Source organism: Solanum dulcamara, chromosome 7 (assembly GCF_947179165.1).
Source record: "Solanum dulcamara chromosome 7, daSolDulc1.2, whole genome shotgun sequence".
NCBI lineage: Eukaryota > Viridiplantae > Streptophyta > Magnoliopsida > Solanales > Solanaceae > Solanum > Solanum dulcamara.
In genome coordinates, this window is record NC_077243.1 from 70,744,977 (window position 1) to 70,763,823 (window position 18,847).

Sequence of the window (18,847 nt, forward strand, 5' to 3'; positions counted from 1 at the left end):
TGAGCTTTAAAAGAAAACAAAACATAAAAAATAAATTTTAGTTGAGAAAATCACGAACACGATTTGATATCATTCTCTTCCAATTCGCACCAGTTTCAAATCATTCTGAATTCAAATTTTCTTCTACCTCCAACACAACCCAATACGTAATAGAGGTTCTCTCTTCGAAAAGCAGAGGTTGATACATGATGAAGTTAACAATTTTGTTGAGGCATTCTGGAATTTGGTAGAATGATGTGAGTTATGCATGATACAAGAGTGAAGGAATAGTTGTTAGTCAAACGATTTCGTTCGTGAATCTCAAATCTATCATTGCAGCAGAATTAGATATCGATGAGATGAGGAAAAATATAGAAATTTGATACATAATTAAAGAAAATTCATCTCCAATGATAATTAGAAACGATATGGGAGTAAGACTATATTTGGAGGTGGAAAAAAACGAGCCTGAAATTGGAATGTATCCATTATGCATTGATATAAGTGATAAAATGGTGAAGAGATACATTGCTTTGATCCTTCGTCAGGTGAAATTGTCTGTATTGAAGGTTCAAGAAACGATACACAAGCATTTGCTATGGTTGAATCAAAAATTGATGATTCATGTTACATTCTCAAATTAGAGATAACGAATTACATAACTGATACAAATAGTACAGATGTGAAGGAGAAGTAATTGTATAAGGATAAATCAACACTGATCTATTATGGTGAAATACAAAATAGAGCACAACTTCAATTTCAAGGTAAAGAGATCTGATATGAAAAGGTATGTAAGACGTTAAGTGTTATGTGTATCTGATGCAAAGATATCTTTATTGTCTACAAATTATTGTGATATATTCTTTTTTGTTCATTGTTAATGATACATTGTTGTTCAAAATTACGTATAAAATTATAGATATGTGCCTTTTATTGTGATATTAATAGGTGTTAGATACATGAGAATATGTATGTATTTGATACGTATTAAAATGTCAAGTTTAATTTGAATTGTAAGTGAATGTATATCAAAAGTAATGATTTTATTAAATGTATCAGATACATCAAATAATGATACATTGAATACTGATACATAGTGTTTCAACTGAAATTTGAGTTGGACACATTGAATACTGATACATGAACTTTCACTGATACATTTAAATGATACATCTGAATGATATATCTGCCACAAGACATGATACGTAAGGCCAAAATTCTATTTTGGCTATGATAAAGTTCATGAGACATTATTGTATATGTGATTGGGTGTTTTTCTTTGTGAAATGTTATAGTTGTTGACTGATACATGATACATTTTTAGAATTGAGTTGAATCTGATATATGTAGCTATGTTTTAGTGTGTTATTCTACTGATTGTGATTGGATTTTGAAGGCATCTTGTCAAAAAAATTCAGAGATATTCAAAATTAGGTACTTCAATAGTGAATATACCTGTCCATTAAGAGATAGGATGTTAACAAAGGTTCAAGCAATAGTGGGGTTTTTAAGTGGTGTAACTTCTCCTAAGTTGTTCGATCATAAAAGAATCCATACTCCAAATAATGTAATTGAAGATATTAGAGTAATCTATGAGATTGAGATTTTTTACCAACAAGCATGGCGGGATAAGGAACGTGCATTAGAGATGATAAGAGGTAAATATGCCAATGGTTATAGAAAAATGCTCATATACATACATATGCTCAATAATGTGTACCCAAATTCGTATATAAGGATGCACAAGTCAGAACAAAATTAATTTATGTATCTGTTCATATCATTGAGGCCCTTTATGAGGGGATTTGATTTCTGAAAACCTATAGTTGTGGTTGACGGTGCACATCTTAGTGCAACTTAAAAGGGGACCTTTGTATCGGCAAGCACACTTGATGGTGCATGTAATTTATTTGTTATTGTTATTCTGTTGTAGTTAATTTGATACACCTTTCAACTATTAATGGAAAAAAATTAACATTTGGCTGGACTTTTTGTAATTAGGTTGCATATTGCCACTAACTTATGGAGTTGTCGACACCGAAAATTATTTTTCATGGACCTGGTTCTTTCAACAATTCAAAAATACATTTGGGGAGAGGGAAAAAATGTACGTTGTATCGGATAGAAATGAAAGTATAATAAAGAGTTTAAGCATTGTTTTCCCAAATGTTCCCCATTATGCATGCATATGGCATCTTTGGAAAAATGAATGTACAAACTTCAAGAGGAGAAAAAATACACTGAGTGACCTATTCTACTCAATGGCCAAATCCTACAGAAAAGAAGATTTTGAAAAATTGATGGCTAAGGTGGAAAAATTGATTATCGGGTTAAGGAGTACCTTGGAAATGCTGGGTATAAAAAATGGCCGAGAGTTCATGCTACAATAAATAGAGGAAGAATGATCATTTATAACATCGCCAAATGTATCAATGTCTGCCTTGTTGAGGCACAGCAGCTACCTATATTATAATTCTTGGAGGAGGCTAGAAGTGTATTTAGTTCTTGGCACTGCAAAAACAGAGAGATTTCCTCATATACAAAGGAAACATTAGGGAGAAGGTTTGAAGAGATTTTGATTCTAAACGCATCTAAAAGTTCAATAATGAAGGTATGTATCTTGGCCTCAAAATATTATGTATCACCAGTGGGGTGATGTATTAGTGTGTTTTCTAGATTTATTGATTTAGATCATGTAATGTATCTTTAACTTTCTTAATCTTTCAAGGTTGTTCCATCATCTGAGTTTTTGTTTTCATTTTATGAATCTGGAAGAAGATACATTGTATATCTTGAGTGAAAAATATGTAGTTGTGGAAGATTTTAATTAGACGAGATACCTTTTGCACATACAATTGCTATTTTAAAAAGCAAAAATGTTACAGATATGCATCCATACTACTCTAATTACTACAAACCAGATGCATTAGCCAAAACTTATGAGGTTTGAATGATTCCAATGCCTGATAAAGAAGATTGGTCAGTTCCAGATTATGTTTCAGATGAATTTATTTTTCCATTAAGATTCAAAAGAATGTCTGGACGACCAAAGAAAATAAGGAAAAAAATTCAGACGAGAAGCTAACATCAAACACAATTATTGTGGATGTTGTGGATAAGAAGGTCATAACCGATAAACTTACACTTTTGTTCCTGAGGAAAAAGTGACACAGTGTTCTTAAGATACATTAATACTACTGATACTTTTATTTTTCAATATAGATTTATCTTGAATTTGAATAAATGTCATTTAATTGTTTGGAATAACAATGTATCTTGTTTTAAGAATTATTGAGAAATTCAATATAGATTTGTCATTTAGTTATGTAACTGGTTCTTTTTTAAAACTCGGCTACTTGTTATCTGAAGTTTTATAAAATGATGCGTTATATTTTGGAGAGAAAGAAGCAGTGTTAAATCATTTTATTGGTTATATTTCATAATATTTATCAGATATTTAGTTGTAAGAGTTATTTTTCTTGGGTCTCATTTGAATAAGTATCATTTTATGACTGATACATGAATGAAACAAAATTATTTTTGAAAGGTATCAGATATATCAAATAATGATACATTGAATACTAACACATAGTGTTTTAACTAAAATTTGAATTTGACACATTGAATATTGATACTTGACCTTTCACTGATACATTTAAATAATACATTTGAATGATGTATCTGCCATAAGACATGATACATAAGAAATATTATGAGCTGATGTTATGTATCATTTGAATAAGTAACATTTTATAACTGATATGTAACATCCCCTAAAAACGTTGAATACGATATTTCAATTCTCGCCTAAAAATGATACAGCCTCTGTATTTTGGGCATAACTTTTTATAGGTTTGTCCAAATTGGGTGATTGAAATTTTTGAGTAACCACAAGATCTTTACCTACAACTCCTATGAGACTATATTTTAAGTTTCGGAGGTTAAGTAGGTCAAATAAATTAATTGTTGTAAGACAGAATGCTGTGACGGAAAGGAGTGTTTATAGAAGAAAAATCATATCTTACTGTAGGATTATCCAAATTGGTTGATTCTTGAAGGACATAAAACTACACCTCTATATATACAATTCTTATGAAGACACCAAATCCTAATAAGGAATTTATCCTATTCAAACGCAGCTCCGAAAAGGAGTATTCTGTCAAAGATAACTCATTTCACCTACCATGGAAAGATCTAGATACATTTGACATCACTCATGACATAAATTGTCCTCCATTTAACATCATCCATGACATCAATATATTCCATTAAATTTTCAGATTTTTCTTTATAATTATTTTATTTATTGTTAGGTCTCTCTTTCCCACCTATAAATACCCACCTTATTTCCTCATTTTATTCATCAAGCTTTCTCAAACAAGTCTTCTCTCTATACACTTCTTTACACATTCTCAAATATAGTTTTAGTTTTTAGTAGTGAAGAAATACTATTCCAGTGATTCATATACTCCGGGTAGTACACAAAATGTTTCGGCGGGGAGAAAAGTTAGGACTCAAGAGTGTTCATTAAGTCTTTCGGTTCCGACTAAAGCTTCGGATTCCAGGTATGTAAGGCTTCAATGAGAGTATTTCTTCCACTCTCATGTCTAAATTATTTTGATTATATGATAAATTATATTTATTTTCTCTAAGCTCTACTCTAAGTTATGTGAGTATTTATCCATGGGTTCTTTCACCCATATAGTCCAAAAACTCTTTCAATTAAGTCTTTTGATTTCAACTAATAATTTCTTATGGTAATTCTTATTTTTACTTAATAGTATGAATCATGGTTAAACTAATGATTATTGGTCTATTTTGATGCAACATAATTTTATATGTATGAATTGATGGTTTATAAGTAATCCCTCTATTTATCTATTTAAAGGTTCTTGAAATTCATGGTGGGTTGTTTAAAGCATGATTTTTAATTAATGGATTTCAAAGTATTTATGTATATTTATTTACATACATATTTGCAAGTTGAAGTGATCTGAACCCACCTAGTTTTACTATATTTCTAATAAAGTTTGACTTGAAAGCTTTGACTCCAAATAAATGTTTATGAAAGTAATATCTATGATCAAAAAGGGAGTCTTATGAAATAAAAGAATGATGAAATGATATGAATGATGGATTCTTTATGCAATAAGGACAATTCTTGCATATTTGAATTATCAAATGTTTTAATGAGCTATTCTACCGAATATGATGTTTGAATTCTCAAGTTATATGCTATGAATATTTTGAAGTATTAAACTATTCTGTGGAATTGACTTAGCACCGAATGAGGCATTGAGGTGGGATTCGGTAAGGAAATCCTAGTAGCAACCCCTTGTCTCATTAACTATGTGCCAACATAGGAGCCCTTGTAGGCTTAGGCTAATGGATCCATAAATAGCCCTTAAAGTTAAAGTTAAAGAAATGAATGAAGTTGACGGAGTTCTACCCGGCAAGTAGTCTCCTCGGCCAATGTAGGGGGTTATGTTGGATTCCATGTAATAGCTCGCATGGTCTTAAATGTCGGTTATGGTTATTTTCCCACAAAATGAATATTTTAAAGGATATCCATATGATTTATTATACATGTATTACATTATGTTCCATATTAAATAAATGTTATAATGTTTCCTCAATGTTCATGCATCCTTACATACTTAGTACATTCAAAGTACTAACGCATACTCTTTTGTCTACATGATATCACCATGTAGGGATCAGTGCTCCTCCTCGTTCTCCTCCACGTGGCTAGTTGAGACTTCGTTTGAAGACTACTTTTGGTGAGTTCCCATGTTCCGAGAACAATACTCCTTTATATTTCTAGCATATGATATGTTGAGATATTTTACTATGATATTTCTTCTATGATTAAGGGTGAGCTAGGGACTTATCTTAGCTCTGTTAAATCTAAAAGTTAGAGGTATTGTTGGACATATGTAAGTTGAATATTTACTATTATGATTTCCGCTTCCTCATTTATCGTCATTACCTATGAAAGGCTAAAAGAATGCTAAGAGGCTTGTTTGAGGTACTTTCGAGTTCCTCATTCGCCATGTCACGTCTAGGCCCTAGGCTTGGGTCGTGACAAACTTGGTATCAGAGCCTGAGGTTTTGAATGATCCTTGGAAGTCCAACATACCGCGTCGAATAGGTTCTTGTTCATGGTTGTGAAGCGCGCCACAATTATGAATAAGAGACTATGAGGCGTTTAGGAAAATTTTCACTTCTTTCAAATTCATGTCGTGCCTTAGAGTGTCCTAAGCTTTCCTTTAACTAACGACCCATTTTGTGTTCTCTAGATAATGACTCGTGGAAAAACACCTCGAAGAGCAAGGGTTGACAATGAGGACCAAACTCCTTCGATTCCTAATGCCCAACATCATGAGGACGGGGTAACCCATGCCGAGTTTCGCAGTGTTATTACTTTGTTAGCCCAAGTCGTAGCTAACCAAGGGAATCTAGGTGTTCCTCCTCCCCAAATGCAAAATCCAGCCTCTAGGATTCGGGATTTCCAAAGGATGAATCCAACCCAATATGTAAGTTGAATATTTACTATTATAATTTCCACTTCTTCATTTATCGTCATTACCTATGAAAGGCTAAAATAATGCTAAGAGGCTTATTTGAGGTACTTTTGGGTTCCTCTTTCGCCATGTCACGTCTAGGCCCTAGGCTTGGGTCATGACATGATAGAGGGATGGTATTGATTTGTTTTGAAAATGTATCACATAAATTAAATTAAGATATATTGAAATGTTGATACATAACCTTAAAAATTCAGACGAGTAAAGAAAGTGAGCAACAAAAAGATATATTCAACATCAACTGATAAGTATCCTTTCAACTGAGATTTGAATTTGACAGATTGAATACTAATACATAACCTTTCAACTGATACATTTAAATGATACATCTAAATGATGTATCTGCCACAAGACATAATACGTAGGAAATATTATGTATATGATATATTGAAAGGTTATATATCAGGAAGAAATCTGATATTCATCTAGACTTATTTGATATAATGCATCTTAGATTCAAAGTGTTTAAGATTTATATTTTTAGTTTGATAAGTTACAGATACATAGCCTTAATTTAATATAGAAAAATGATACATCAGTAGTATGTCTTTGATACCAGTTCTGATATTATGTATCATTTGAATAAGTAACATTTTATAACTTATACATAAAAGGTACAGAGTTATTTTGGAAATGTATCAGATATATTGAATTAAGATTCATTGAATGCATAAGAAGTTGCACAGCAAAATATTAACACAACAGTTGTTCAAAAATATCTTACAAATATTACATAACCAAAAAATATTTACTATTTCTGCTAAAAATAAATGTCTATATTCTACTACTACCAAGTTCAAAAAACTACTTGACATCTACTATTTCTCCTTGAGCAGGAAAAATGAAATATCTCTTGGGCTTTGGTGGATTGTCGTTTCGCTGATATAAATATTCTTGACCTTTCAACAACCATAATTCCACAATAGAGAGGTGTATCTTGAGCGGAAGTATTCGACATTTAGTCCAGTAGATGGAATAGAAATTTCATCACTTAGATATTCAGCAAAAACAACCATGAATACTCCAAAATCCCTGCAAAATCAGAAGTAAACCACTTTAAAATAATTAAAATAAAATTAAAAAGTGAAATATGCATAATTTATAATACTCACAATTTGTTGCTCCCTTATTGCGCGATGCCTTCAACATATTCAACCCAAAATGGGTGATGTGGTTCAAGAAAATTGTCGGTTTATTTATACTTTTATGAATCAAAAAATGACCAATCGATATGTTCAGTCTTCTCGAGAAACCTACTATCTTGAAGGTATGTAGGTAGCATTACTACTATCTTTTGAATCTCTAGGGAAGTGTTTCTTCTTCTTGATCCAGAGGATGAATCATACACACGTATTAACATCTATCTCAACACAACCACAGCTAGTACCCAATGAAAATCACTGTCATAGTTGACCGGAATGTATACCTCATCTATCAAATACCATGAAAATTCGGTAGGGATTGAGAAATCTCTGATTATGTTCTTGAAAAACCTCTCATGATGAGATACAACCGCGGCACATGCCATGTCTTATTAGGTTGAAATTTCAGCAAGAATATGGTAGTATTGTGTGTGTGCAGATTTGATGTAAACTTTGAAGATACAACTTGTTGTGTATCTATACAGATTGACCAACTGAATCTTGGACTTCTTTCAAAGGTAGTAAAATATTACATCAATGTACTATACGATATAAGAAAATATTAGATAAAAATATGATACATAATTGTTAACACAAAGGATACATTTGTATTAGATGTATATGATACATTGCACTTATGAATCAGATACATTAAAAAAATGGAATCAGATAGTAATTTGTGGCAGATCAACATATAATTATTAAATATAGAAATATTATCACTTACCTCATCGTTCCAGCATCTGTTTGGTTGTGACATGAGATAGAACCAGTTCTTATCTTGAGGAAATGCCACTACAAAGTCTATTTTTCCAAAACCGAATGAAGAACACTTAGCTTTGTAGTGTTCCTCCTTTGATTTCCTAAATGAAAACGTACACTAAATTAAGAGTAATTATAAAATAACTAGTTTCGGTTAATAATTTATTAATGTAATACTTACTTGTTGGCATGCAATTTTAATAGTCTCTTATCTATCCATTGGGAGTACTCGGTGATTATCTCAGTTGGAGGACTATAGCATATGCCAAAACCTTCAAAAGGGTATTTTTGATCCCTTTCAGTAGGCATCTTCTCCTTGCCCTCATCAATCGATCCAAAAGTTGTTAGGTACGGTGATTGTAAGATGTTTAAAGGCATCCTACTGGATGAAAGAGGTGTCTTCGCATCATCCGACAACATAATGGATTTGGATGGAAGAGTGGTAGGCAATTGGCTATCGCTTAGTAAATATTCATTCTGAACTACTTTTTCATGACTAACAGCAGTCAATGGTGTGATCGGTAATGAAAGTCCGTATATAAGAGCATCTACCACATCTCGTATTTCGGACGATGTCAAAGTTGAAGTTGTGAAATCCTGTTTTATAAGAATGATAAAAATTATTAATAATTTAGTATATTTTGATTTTTTTGTAATACTAACCAGTACTAAAGCTAATGAATCAGATACAAGTATGGAAATATTACCAATACACCGGGCTTGATTTTGTCTCTATGAATTTGCTCAATCTGTTCTTCTATTTTGTCAGTCTTATCAAAAGTGTCAGTTGCATCTTTGATGTCAATATTTGTTTCTTCTGATGCATTATCCTAAAATAAATGTATCATTTTAATACTAAACGTATATCTATTAAATGTATCACAGATATTATTCTGATACATTATCTTTAATATATCAGAACTAACAGCCCCTTCAAAACCTTCTACAGCATCTGATTGCATGGGATGTGGTGATACATTCTCCATTTGTTGTGGATTCTTGGATGGTTCTACTTCTTATAATTACAATAATAACAATTACTTCTGTAAATGACTATTGAAATAGAAAATTTTATATCTGATACATGACTATGAAATGTATCAAGTAGTTAATAGGTATAACAATTAAAAAATAGACTTTTTAATTTATACATCATTTATGTACTTGAATATCTTTATGTCCGTGAGATTGTTCATATGATTCAGGGGCACTAGATTTAATTTGATCATTAATGTGCTCCTTCAATACAGTAGGTGGTTGAAGTTCTTCAACCACATGGAATGGTTTCACAAATCATCATTTTGAATTGGAGTTGATGTGTCATTCAGGGCATGATCAAGGATCTACAATGTTATAAAAAATAAAAATTGTAACATACTAACGAATTCAAGTGTTTTAACAAAAAATACTATACCTTGGAGGGTGGGTGAACTATATTCGCAATTGTTTTCAAGAGATCGGTATGATTTGAATCGATTTTATTCTCTAATCGCTTGAACTTTCGATCAACCTTAATACCATTATATAAAAAATTAGAATGTATCAACTTATTAAAAGTATATTGACTAACTTAAATCTTATACTAATAATTTACGTATTTCTTCAGAAACTTCTTTAAGACTTTGACATCCACTGGAGCAATTTGGTCCGATTGACTAGAAGATTCACCTCTCACCACTGATTTTGCCATTGGTTTTGAAGTAGTGAAAACAAGATTTTTTGATGATTTTGGTTGTAGGACATCTTTGTCTTTATTAGTCGTTTCTACTGGAATAGATTTTTACCAGAGCAGTCTTCCTTCTTTTGGAAGGATATGGAGAAGATGTATCAGCAACACGATCGGGTGGTTTAATTGAAAAGTTCTTAAAGCTGGGAAGTTCTTGAGGTTCCATTCATTTGGCCTTGGCAACTGATGTAGTACCTTTAGTAGAAGGTTCACTGTCAGGGATGTCAAGTGATTTCAGTCCATCTTGTGTTAGGACAAGATTGGAGCATGTATATTGAAAAAAATTAGAGTGAAAAGTATAAAAAGGAAAAACGAGGATCAGTATGTATAATGATATCATGATAGAGACCTAATGTATCATGACAAGTTTGGACTATGTATACTGAAAAAAATCAGAGTGAAAAGCAGAAAAAATAAAAACAAGGATCAGTATGTATCATGAGTTCATGACAAAGATCTAATGTATTAGATTCAAGATTATTGAATGTATGTTTCATGAGTTCATGACAAATACCTAAAGGATCAAATTCAAGATTAATGAATGTATCATAAATGATATGTATAACAAATCAGTGCAAAATTGAAAACTAAATAATCTTAAACTACAGTTAATAAGCATCAGATGATATATATATATATATATATATATATTTGATATAAATATGAATAGGATTTTATAAAGTATACCTCACTGAAAATGCTAGACATAAAGATCTCATATTTACGCTTGACCGTAATAACACTCCAATTAAGAATTTTGAAGAAATAATTACCCACTCTTACAACAATTTCAGAAGGGACTTGAGATACACATTTATAAATCCATGCATTAAGAGCGTATGGCATGCCGCCCAAGTGATACATTTGTTTGGCAGTAGTAAGCTCCTGCCTCATGCCTTTCATCAATTTGAAAAATGCTATTTTACCCCATAGGAACTGCTCATATCTGTCATCCTCTACCATCCTAAAGTCATCAATAGATATAGGTGAATCACCTAGTTGAGAAAAGATAAAAGTGTGGATGAAGTAGAGAATGACCATCTGAGCAACGTCTTCATTAGTTTCTGTCACGACCTAAGCCTAGGGCCTAGACGTGACATGGCGAATGAGGAATTCGAAAGTACCTTAAACAAGTCTCTTAGCATTCTTTTAGCCTTTCATAGATAATGATAATAAATAAACAAGCAAAAATCATAATAGTAAATCTTCAACTTACATATGTCCAACAATACCTCTAACTTTTAGATTTAACAGAGCTAAGATAAGTCCCTAGCTCACCATCAATCATAATAGAAAGAAATGTCATAGTAAGTGTCTAAAGATCTCAACATATCATAAGCTAGAAATATAAAAAAGTATTGTTCCTGAAACATGGGAACTCACCAAAAGTAGTCTTCAAACAAAATCTCAACTAGCCACGTGGAGGAGAATGAGGAGGAGCACTGGTCCCTACATGGTGATATCATGTAGGCAAAAGAGTATGCGTTAGTACTTTGAATGTACTAAGTATGTAAGCATGCATGAATATTGAGGAAACATTAAAACATTTATGTAATATGAAACATAATGCAATGCATGCATAATCAATCATATAGATATCCTTTAAAATATTCATTTTATGGGAAAATAATCATAACTGGCATTTAAGACCATGCGAACTATTACATGGAATCCAACATAAACCCCTATATTGGCCGGGGAGACTACTTATCGGGTAGAACTCCATCAACTTCGTTCATTTCTTTAACTTTAACTTTAACTTTAAGGGCTTTCATGGATCCATTAGCCTAAGCCTACAATGGCTCCTATGTTGGCACATAATTAATGAGACAAGAGGTTGCTACTAGGATTCCCTTACTGAATCCCACTTCAATACCCCGTTCGGTGCTAAGTCAATCCCACGAAATAGTTTATATTCATAGCATATAGCTTACGAATTCAAAACATCATATTCGGTGGAATAGCTTATTAAAACCTTTGGTAATTCAAATATGCAAGAATTTTCCTTAATGCATAAAGAATCCATCATTCATATCATTTCATCATTCTTTCATTTCATAAGACTCCCTTTTGATCACAAATATTGATTTCATAAATATTTATTTGGAGTCAAAGCTTTCAAGTCAAACTTTATTGAAAACATAGTAAAACTAGGTGGGTTCAAATCACTTCAACTTTCAAACATGAATGTAAATAAAATTATACATAAATACTTTGAAATCCATCAATTAAAAATCATGTTTTAAACAACTCACCATGAATTTCAAGAACTTTTAAAGAGCTAAATAGATAAAATACTTGCAAACCATTAATTCATACATATAAAATTATTTTACATCAAAATAAATCAATAATCATTAGTTTAACCATAATTTATGCTATTAAGTAGAAATAAGAATTACCCATAAGAAAATCTTACTTGAAATCAACAGATTTAGTTGAAAAAGTTTTGAACTACATGGGTGGTAGAACTCATGGATAAACACCCACATAACGTAGAGTAAAACTTAAAGAAAATAAACATAATTTATCATATGACCAAAATACTTTAGGCATGAGAGTGGAAGGAATACTCTCACTGAAGTCTAACATACCTAGAATCCAAAGCGTTACTTAGAATTAAAGGACTTAATAAACACTCTTGAATACTAGCATTTTTTCCTCACCGGAGTGTTTTGTGTACTACCCGAAGTATATGAATCACTGGAATAGTATTTCTATACTACTAAGAACTAAAACTATATTTTTGAGAATGATTAAAGGAGTGTATAGAGTGAAGAGTTGCTTGAGAAAGCTTGATGAACAAAATAATGAAACACGGTGGATATTTATAGGTGTGAAGGAGGGACCTAACAATAATCATGGGTGATGTCAAATGGATCTAGATTTTTCCATGATTGGTGAGAACCTTCTTTTAACGGAATACCCTTTTTCGGAGCTGCATTTGAAAAAGATAACTTCCTTATTAGGATTTGGTGTCTTAATATGAATTGTTGCTCTAGAGGTTTACATTCATATCATTAAAGAATCAACTAATTTGGAGTAACCTACAGTGAGATATGATTTTTTTCTGTAAATACTCTATTTTATCACAGTACCATGTCTTGCAATAATTAATTTATTTGGCCTACTTAACCACCGAAACTTAAAATATGGTCTTCACAAAAGTTGTAGATAATGATGTTCCAATTATTCAGAAAATCACCTAATTTGGACCATTCTATTAAAAGTTATGCCTAAAATACAGAAGAGATATCATTTTCATCGAGAATTGGAACATCATATACAACATTTTTAGGGGGTGTTACAGTTTTCCTGAAGGAAATATTGAACCAAACGTCCTTTGTTTACCCCATTTTGCGCACTAGGGAAATATCTAGATAACAATATGCTTGGGGTGCATTCGGGTATCGAAATTCACTGATATTACAAGTACATCGCCAATTGATAATAATAGCAAATTTCTTGATTGAGAAATAGAGTAGATTACCCTGAACGTGACGAATGTGCAATTCATTTGTGTTTTTCTGCTCCACCTTGAGAAGTAAGAGACATTTGATGATTTGACCTAGAAAATTACACTGTGTCAAATCTAGGTAATGACCAAAGATGGTTTGCCTAGACAACTGGATACCTTCTTCATCTATTGATGATTTGAAATCATCAATAAAATTAGCAGTATATGTAGTGTCGAATCTCAAAGAGTGGGAAGAGATATTTTTTATGACATACTTCAGTCTGTGCATTGACAGAACAAATGAATAAATACAACTTGTACCTGATACATTGTATATCTGACTTTATGAAAACATAACATAATATGATATATTACAATAGATGATACAAAATGAATTTATGTATCAGATGCATGACCAATAAGTATACATATAGAGCTTGTATATATTGATATGAGACACTTTATTTTTCCCTTATGTATCAAGAATAATATAAAAAGATAAAATTAATGTATCATGAATAACTCAAAATCAGTAAAACCTTAAGTATCATGATTAGTACATGATGTATCATAACCATTATACAAAGAAGTAGACCTTATGTATCAGGAACATAATAACAAAACCCATATCAGAACCTTAAGTATCATCATACGAATTGTGTATCAACATTAAAAGATACAAAATAATATATCTGATACATTTAGCCTATATCAAAAATAGACTAAATGTATCATTACGGACTTTAAGAATGATACATTGAAATTTATTCAAAAAATTGAGATTTAAAAAGAAAAATAACAATACTGATTAGAAGAACTCATACCTTTGGAAGATTAGGGCATGTTGTAACACCTTTAATTTTTTTCTCTGCTTCTTGAGATGCTTGTTGAACTAGAGATTTCAACTTCAATTTTGCACAAATTTATCCATAACTACGGGATTGTTACAATGTTTAGATCTAATCTCATGAAAACCTTCCCATGATGAATCAGAGGTCGGAGAAACAAGTACTCCTTGATGCTGGTTTAACTAAGTAAGATCTATACTAAAAGATGGACCGAAATCCATATGTATCAGGAAATATCGATGAAAACTAAGAAAATTTTAAAAGTAAAATCGATGAGAAATTAATAGTGATGAAAAGATGAAACTGAGGTTAAAAGAGAATGAAGAAATTATATTTACCTATTTTAGAAGTTTGAATTTGAGAAGAAGATTGAGTGTAATTGAAAAAAAAACCGCTTCAATGATGGGTTGAAATTAGGTGTAAAATTAGGATAGTTGTGAAGGAGTAAAAGGGATTATCTGATAATTGGAGAGAGAAAGAAGAAAAGAGGAATTTTTGATATTTTTACAAATTGTAGGGAATAATAGTATATATAGATATATAAGGTGTGTAGTTAAATAATTGTTCCTATCATTAATTATTAGTGTAATTATACTTATACATTATGCTATCATATTTTTCAAACTGTAATGATTTTTGCTCAAATATAGAAATTTAAAAAGGTATCTTTCATAGAAAATGACACTGCTATAAATAATTTTTTAGATAATCGTATCTGAAATTGATCGGATAAAATTTTTATAGCACTATGTTTATTCAATTTTTGTCATTACATTTACACTTTTTATTCCTTTCCTAAATATATAAACAAGAGTAAAAGGATAAATATACCTTCGAACTATCATTAATGGTAAGAGTATCCCTCCGTTATACTATAAGGACATTAGTGTCCTTAACTTCCAAACTGTGAACTGTATATACCCTTTATACTAATGGACATACATGTTTCTTAATCCTACCCACCGATCCGATATTTAATAAATTTCTACCAAAAAATAAAATCCTCACCCGATTAACTAAAAAACCCTCAGCTAACCTCAATGCCTCATCTAACCTCTGAATCACCTTCACCCCCTCACCACATCTATCCATCAGCAATGCATTCTCAAATAACGCCTCGAATGAAAGAGGGGTTATCGATAAAATCTCTTCAAAAACCTCCATTGCATCTTGAAGTTTCCCCTATTTCATTCAACATCCTCGCCGTCAAAAATTTTCATTCAGTATTCTCTAGCTGAGTAGATGAAAACTCTTCAGTATTTCCAGACTCTCACCCTCCCTTGATTCTAATTTTTAAAATCTCTTCAAAAACCTCCCTTGCATCTTGAAGTTTCCCCTATTTCATTCAACATCCTCGCCATCAAAAATTTTCATTCAGTATTCTCTAGCTGAGTAGATGGCAACTCTTCAGTATTTTCAGTCTCTCTCCCTCCCTTGATTTTAATTTTTCGTAGAAGAGGTTTTTTTAGGGCTTCAATCGCTTCAGGATTGGAATCAAAGAAATGGATCAGCAGTGAATCTTCTTCTACTACTTCTTGCTATTGCTCTTCTATTACAGAAGCTGATAGGATTTCAATTCTTACCAATGGAGTTCTGATCGAAAACTCCCTAAGGCCATGGAAGTAAAAACAACAGTGAAACCAAAAGATTTGAGGGTAGAGATTAATTGAATTGACTTGAAATTGTCATTGGCAGAGGTTTGGAGGACAAATCTTCTTCTATAGTTCTTAGGAGCAGTTTTGAGGATTGTGAAAATGGAGGAGCGGCATGGTGAATTAGTATTAGTGATGTTGTGAAAGAATGGTGATTAACCGATAGCTAAGGTGAAGTTAATATTGGTGGTAGTGGTGGTCGTTGTCGGCGAAAAGTGGTTTCAAGCGGAAATGGTTGAATTTAAGTGAAGTATTTGGGGGGGTTGGGTTATAATTTGGGTGTGGGTATTATGTTTTTTGGTAGGATATTTTAATGGGAAAATGCATAAATTTACTCCTGAGCTTGTCCCAAAAAATCAGTTACACACTTAAATTATTATAGAGACTTATTATACACATGTACTATTCAAAAGTAAATTTATTTACTCCCTGAGACGTACAACACCACTATCACAATGTAAGGTGTATTACACTTGCGTCAGATCACTGTCATCTCACTATCACATCAGATGCCATGTCATATTTCTAAAAAAAATTATCCATGTCATCAATTGCTTATTTTTCAATGTAATCACTAGTATTGGCATCATATCACTACCAAGTTCATATATTTCATCATCAAAAATCAAAATGACCTACGATAACAACAATAATAACAACAACCCAGTGAAATCCCACATCGTGGGGTCTGGGGAGAGTAGAGTGTACGCAGACCTGACTCCTACCAATGTAGGACGGCTGTTTCCAAAAGACCCTCGGCTCAATAAAAGCATAGAAAAAGGTCAGACAAGAATATTAGAGTAAATAAGTAGATAAGTAGATGACGAAAACGGTCCAAACAATAGTATAATCAAAGCACAAAAAATAGTAGATATTATTATTGGATAATAACATAAATACCATAAATAACATACATCAGAGTACAAGAAATCATAGTGCGTTAATACGCCTACGAATAAGGGAGAATAAAACCACTATGTACTAGCCTTCTACCCTAATGTGTGTCCTCCACATCCTCCTATCTAGGGTCATGTCCTCGGTAAGTCGTAAATGCGCCATATCCTGTCTGATCACCTCTCCCCAATATTTCTTCGGCCTACCCCTACCTCTTCTGAAACCATCCATGGCTAGCCTCTCACATCTCCGCACTGGTTCATCTAGGACTCTCCTCTTTACATGTCCAAACCATCTCAATCGCGTTTCCCACATCTTGTCCTCCACCGAGGCCACTCCTACTTTTTCTCGAATAGCCTCATTTCTAATCTTGTCACTCCTGGTATGCCCACACATCTATCTCAACATTCTTATCTCGGCAACCTTCATCTTTTGCACGTGGGAGACCTTAACTGGCCAACACTCCGCCCCATATAACATAGCTGGTCTAACGACCACTTTGTAGAACTTGCCCTTAAGTTGTGGTGGCACCTTCTTGTCACATAACACACCGGAGGCGAGCCTCCATTTCATCCATCCTGCCCCAATACGGTGTGTGACATCCTCGTCGATCTCTCCGCTGTCTTGCATGATAGAACCAAGGTACTTAAAACTACTTCTCTTTTGGATGGCTTGGTCCCCGAGCCTAACTTCCGCACCAACCTCTTGAGGTGTCTCACTGAACTTGCACTCTAGGTACTCTGTCTTGGTCCTACTCAGCTTAAACCCCTTAGACTCCAAGGTGCGTCTCCAATCTTCTAGCTTAGCGTTAACTCCGCTACAAGTCTCATCGATGAGGACTATGTCGTCCGCAAAAAGAATACACCATGGCACCTCACCTTGAATTTGTCGCATCAATCCATCCATCACCAAGGCAAATAGGAATGGGCTAAGAGCTGATCCTTGATGCAACCCCATCATAACTGGGAAGTGTTCTGAGTCCCCTCCTACTGTCCTTACCCTGGTTTTGGCACCCTCGTACATGTACTTGATCACCCTTATATACGCTACAGGTACACCTTTAGCCTCCAAACATCTCCATAGTATCTCTCGTGGGACTTTATCGTAAGCCTTTTCCAAGTCGATGAACACCATATGCAAGTCTCTCTTCCTCTCCCTATATTGCTCCATTAGTCTCCTCATAAGGTGGATGGCTTCTGTAGTTGAGCGTCCTGGCATAAATCCAAACTGGTTCTCTGAAATAGACACGCCTCTCCTCACCCTCATCTCTACCACTCTTTCCCACACTTTCATAGTATGGCTTAGAAGCTTAATACCTCTATAGTTGTCACAGCTCTGGCTATCCCCTTTATTTTTGTAAAGCAGGATCATGATGCTCGATCTCCATTCTACGGGCATCATTGCCGTCGTAAAGATGACATTAAATAACCTAGTCAGACATTCCAAACCTACCGAGATCGCACTTTTCCAAAATTCTCCAGGGATCTCGTCAGGTCCGGTCGCTCTTCCCCAGCGCATCCTACGAACAGCATCCTTAACCTCATCTACCGTAATACTCCTACAACCCCTAAATTCGTGACTCCTTCCTGTATGTTCCAAATCTCCCAACACAATTTCTCTGTCCCCTTTGTCATTCAAAAGTTTATGGAAGTATGACTGCCATCTTTGTTTGATAAGGGTCTCCTCTACCAATACTTTTCCGTCTTCGTCTTTAATGCACTTTACTTGATCCACATCGCGTGCCCTTCTCTCCCGGGCCCTGGCTAGCCTGAATAATTTTCTGTCCCCACCTTTCTCTTC

The 18,847-nt window shown here is 33.2% G+C and overlaps 1 pseudogene; it reads right to left on the bottom strand.

Moving 5' to 3' along the window:
* Positions 1-9,756: 9,756 nt before the first annotated feature.
* Positions 9,757-16,329, bottom strand: LOC129894845 (protein SLOW GREEN 1, chloroplastic-like; annotated as a pseudogene).
* Between the last annotated feature and the right edge of the window lie 2,518 nt (positions 16,330-18,847).